Source organism: Balaenoptera borealis, assembly GCF_965194805.1.
Source record: "Balaenoptera borealis genome assembly, chromosome: 3".
Classification (NCBI taxonomy): Eukaryota; Metazoa; Chordata; class Mammalia; order Artiodactyla; family Balaenopteridae; genus Balaenoptera; species Balaenoptera borealis.
In genome coordinates this window covers 93241769-93247231 of record NC_138866.1, presented here as the reverse complement: position 1 = coordinate 93247231, position 5463 = coordinate 93241769, and the positions used below count along the sequence as shown (strand labels likewise).

At 42.1% G+C, this 5463-nt stretch overlaps 1 pseudogene across 1 annotated transcript; it reads right to left on the bottom strand.

Moving 5' to 3' along the window:
- Positions 1-952: 952 nt before the first annotated feature.
- On the bottom strand, positions 953-4146 carry LOC309626774 (large ribosomal subunit protein eL32 pseudogene; annotated as a pseudogene). The gene has a single exon. The product of its transcript is annotated as a large ribosomal subunit protein eL32 pseudogene (transcript).
- Positions 4147-5463: the final 1317 nt, after the last annotated feature.

Genomic DNA, 5463 nt, shown 5'->3' with positions numbered 1-5463 from the left:
CACAAACCATCCCTTTGTCCAGCATATCCATGGAGTATACACTACCCACTGGTTAGTATAGGAAAAAACATAGCATACCTAGGGTTTGGTACTATCTGAGGTTTCAGGTATCCACTGCGGGTCTTGGAAGATATCCCTACGGATAAGGGGGACTACTGTACTCTGGAGTCTCAAAAACAAATCTCAGGATCTATTCTAGTGAATGGAACAGTTATACAAGATTGTACACCTTGGCAGGCAGTTTCACAAATTTGTTTCTGAATTTCTTCAAAGCTCTTAGGTGTGGTAGATGGAAGTGTGGATGGTGACAACTCTGAGACTGAATTCTTGTTCTTTTCCTTTTATGGCATTCAGCAAGTTGTTTAATCTTCCTGAGCTTCCTGAGTTTTATTTCCTTAATAAGACTGTTATAAAGAAATGAATGAGATAATATGTAGTTGGTGGGGCAGCTGTTTGAGATGTTAATTTATATCTTGTTCAGGCTGCTATAAGTATTTCTGCCTCCCCGATCCAAGGAAAGCAGCCATGTCTACCTCCAGGAGTAGTTAATGGCTTTAATGTTGCAGGGCCAAAATTAAGTTGTCTGACACTCAGAGCATAACCTTTGGTCTAGTCTTGAAGGTGATCCAGCTGGATTGTTGCAGGTGGCAGGAGACATTAAGGGTTGGGAGAAGAAGTGGACCAACACTAGAGAGTAAACTATTTGGGAAACACCTCCCCATGTTTAGAGGGGATGCATTTATGGATTTCAAGAGAGTCAGGGACATGTGCCGTATTCCCACATAGTAGCAGGATCCAGGGCCTCTGATGGTGGCCAGCTTGTAACAACATTGTATGTGTCAAGATAGAATGATAGAACCTATTTTCTTTAACAGTTTTTTGGCTGGATTTATAATTTTAAGATATTTAACATATGGTATATGAACCTCTATTTGTATTCTTGTCCTAGGCCCTGTAAATATTTGGGGTGGCCTGGAAAAGGGACCATAAAGACTTGGATCATGAACAACCAACAGTGGTAGCTAATGTGGTCTGAAGAACAGAGAGCCCATCTCAGAATATTATGGAATGTGTAGGACCCTGGGATGGTATAGAAACCCCTAATAAATTTTCTTCCCCCTAAAGTAAACATAACAAATCCTGAATTTCTCATCTCCCTTGACCTAGGTGGCTCAGAGCCAGATTTAACTTCATTTAGAACAAAATAGGGGCACGGATTTTTCTCTATCTTGTCCACTGCTTTATCCCTAGCACCTAGAACAGTGCCAATACACTTTGTTGAGTGAATGGATTCTTGCTTCCAGTGCCAAGGACCAAACTCCCACCTGCCACATTGTGTAAAGCTCCTGGTTTTGTGCTGTCACATATTAGGTGTCAGTGTCAGGCACTCATTTTTGCCAAATGCCATATAATACTTCTTTGTATCTAATGTGTCAGATGAGCCTAGAATACCCTGTTTATTTATTAAATTGCTTTAGCACCTTTAGCACTCTCTGTTATGTACAGACAACTAAGTACTTCGCCGGCCAGTTTTCCTCACTCCCTTCCTGTCATAAGTCCTAATCCCACTTTTCTGACAGAGCCCCTATCATAAATCCAGGGTTTCTTTGGCCCTGTATGTGAAACCAGTTGTTTCAGAGACCACAGCCTTAGGGTTCTAGATCCTTCTCCATCTATATGCAACTTTCCTGCCCTTCATTTAACATAGTACCTGCCTTCTCTCCCATCCTAGATACAATCCCAAAGTTAGAAATTCCCTTACCAACACCACCAGGTATCCACACGAGAGATACCCTTTGATCTCTGGGCCAGAAAGTGATGCTTCTACTGTCACCCTTCAGGACAATTTATTTAGGGAAGAGTTATAGAAAGGGCGAGTACATCTAAAAGCAACCTTCTTTCTTGGCACTGAGGACTGAAGGGTATTGTTTTAAAGCCTTCTGTAAGGCTCCATGTACCTCTGTGTTTCTCAGCTTCTGCCATCTATAGAGAATACACCTGTTCTCAGAGGACTGAAAAACCATATGGCTTCCACCCTGTTGTTGGGATATAGTCGCAATCATGGCTAGAATTTTATTAGTCTGAGTTTGACCTTTTTCTGTGTGTATTCACTAGCTTAGCGATTTAACTACTCTGAAACTCTATTAGTACCAAGCTCAGTAAGCTCCTAATTTGTACACTGGAGGCTCCTTGCAGGCAAGAACTGTGCCTTTTGGTTCTGTATCCCCAGCACTTAGTACCCCACCTGGTATGTAGTACTGTTCAGTGAAATCCCTCCTAGAGATAGATTCTGTCAAGAACTGTAAAAGGTCTGAGTTTTACCCTACTTGCAAGTTAACAAGTTAGCCTGTCATAGTTTCATGGATGCTGGTAGAAGACATGAGACTCCTGCGTCAGAGTCAAAAATGGTTTATTACTCATAGCAATAGTAGTAGCTAGAGCATCTGCCTTTTTTAAGTCAGTTCCCCAAGACCTAGTTTCCAGAGGGCAATGGGAATAGGGCCAGTTAACACCTGTACATGAAGAACTCTGAGCTTAGGGAGCCAAAATCTTTGTCTTACTTTGCAGAATTTTTATGGTTTTATTTAACACAAATAAAACTTGCACATGAACTGTTCATTTTCTTCGCTGTGCAGCCTGGCATTGCGATCAGTGACTCACGGCCAGCTGGGCTGCTCTTTCCACAATGCCTTTGAGGTTCTTGGAGGAAATGAGAGCCATTTCAGCACAGTAAGATTTGTTGCACATCAGCAGCACTTCCAGCTTTTTGATGTTGTAAACCAGAAACTTCTAGAAGCCACTAGGCAGCATGTGCTTCATTTTCTTGTTGCTGCCATGACCAATATTGGGCATCAAGATCTGGCACTTGAATCTTCTCCGTACCCTGTTGTCAATGCCTCTGGGTTTCTGCCAGTTACACTTAATTTTGACATATCAGCCTGACTGGTGCTGGATGAACTTCCTGGTCTTCTCTTTGATCACTTTGGGCTTCATAAGGTGTCTGAGAACAGTCATGATGCTGGGTTGGAGACGGCTTCTACCTCCCCTGAATCTTTTATAATGGGCAGTAAACATGCCTACCATTTACTCCAGAAGGACACCCTGTTGCCATCAAACATTCTTGAAAAGGTAGTCTGCAACAAAGTGCAGTTGGTGCCTCATTTACAGGACTTGCAGAAATGGCAGTGACCCATGGAGAAATGTCTCAACAGACGGCTGTAGTGAAGCAGAGGTGGCAGCAGCCTGAAGTTCACTTGCTCCTGCCCAACCCCATCTCAGAAGCCTCCAAGAGCAAACAGTTTTTTCAGTGTTTCAGGAGCACTCTGCTCATTCTGGCTTCCACTTCTTTGGTGGTCCAATACTCCCTGCCTTGAATGCCCTTTCCTTACTCCTCTACTACGTAAATCTTATTCATCTTTCTAGATCAGATTCAAATTCCACTCTCCTATAAAGCATTCCCTGACCAGCCCAACTCACAGTGATTTCTTCTCCGATATTACAGAGTGATTATTATCTATATCAATCATATTGACACTTAGGAAGTAACAATAATAACACCAACAACCTCTGACATTTGTGTTTTGTGTATCATTTTACCTTTTACTAAGTATTTTTACACAAACTATTCCCTTTGACTCTCACAGCAATCTGCAAGACATGCAAAGGAAAATATTATTTTCAATTTATAGATAAGGAAAAGGAGAAATTCAGAAATGTGCCCAAGGTCACCTAGTTAATAAACAGGTCATCAGATTTAGCATTAGTTCCTAGGCTCATAATGGCTGCACTATGCCATTTCTTGTTGCTGTTTAAACTCCCAAATGGATTTATTTCATGTAGTGTTAAGTCTCAGAGAGACTTGATACTTTCCCTCTGGTCAAAGAGTAGGGGTGGAGATTAGAGTTACAGCAGAGTCTAGTGGTTAACGGTCCTGAGTCAGACAAACCTGCTGTGGAGAGATTTCTTGGGCTCACCAATATACAGGTTGCCTCACCTTCCAGAACATGGAGCTAAACCACATTTCACAGGTTCCCTTGCATCCTAGATTCCCACGTGACTGAGTTCTAGCCAATGGAATGTGGGCAGAAGTGATGTCACTACTTCCAGGTCTGACCTTAAAACATCCTATTCAGTCTTCCATGCTCTCTTTCCGTCTCTCCAGGCTGATTGATGATGGGGAGATCTTGAAGCTACAATATGCTTAAGCCATAAGATGGAAGAGGCCTGTGTACATGAGTCACTGCTTAGAGGTGAGCTGCCTAAGAGAGCCACCTGACGAGGACCATCCACGCTGCACTTTGCCCCAGCAAGAAACACATTTTATTGTGTTACATTACTATGATTTTGGGATTGCTAAACCAGTTACCCTACCCTAATACACTTGAGATTAAAATCCAGCACTATAATCCACCAGTCTAGTGTGACTTTCTGTGTGGTACTTAGCCTTTATTTACCCATTTTTATGATGGAAATAATAATAATACCTATCTTATAGAATGCTTGTGAGAATTAAATGAGATAACATATGCAAAGGACTAAGCACAGTGTCTGGCACATAGTATAAATGCTATTTAATCAATAAATACTATTAACTTTTCATGTTATTATTTCTAACACATTTTCTGCTGGTTCCAAACAAAACTTTGAATTTCTGTTTCTCCAACTTGTATTAGAGCAGAAAAGACAGTGCTTCCTCTCACTCTGATTACCTTATGATAATGAGAATGAGAACAGCTCAGGGTTAGTCAGTGTTAGAGTCAGTCTGCACGCAGACCTTGTTTTCTGGGTGTCCTGCCAATACATTCTCTCCTGCCCCTAGGGACTTAAAACCAGTGAGGGGAGTTCCCTGGTGGCCTAGTGGTTAGAATTCCGGGCTTTCACTGCCATGGCCTGGGTTCAATTCCTGGTAGGGGAACTGAAATCCTGCAAGCTGCATGGCCAAAAAAAAATTTTTTTAATAAAATCAAATAAAACCAGGGAGGAAAAACAGCAACAAAAAATTTATAAAGCTATTGCCATTGCAAAAAAAAAAAAATCAAAATCTTCTGAAAATCTCTGAATATCATACTGGAAATATGTATTTCTAACTAAAGGTGACATTTGATAATGCTTAGTCTTAGTATTCACAATGAATTCATCAGTTGTGGTTGGGTCATTTGAAATGACACGACTAAATCTTTCAAGTAAAAAAATTCGGGGCATCCCTGGTGGCACAGTGGTTAAGAATCCATCTGCCAATGCAGGGGACACGGGATCGAGCCCTGATCTGGGAAGATCCCACATGCCACAGAGCAACTAAGCCCGTGCGCCACAACTACTGAGCCTGCGCTCTAGAGCCCACGAGCCACAACTACTGAAGCCCGTGCACCTAGAGCCCATGCTCTGCAACAAGAGAAGCCACCGCAATGAGAAGCCTGTGCACCGCAACGAAGAGTAGCCCCCGCTTGCCGCAACTAAAGAAAG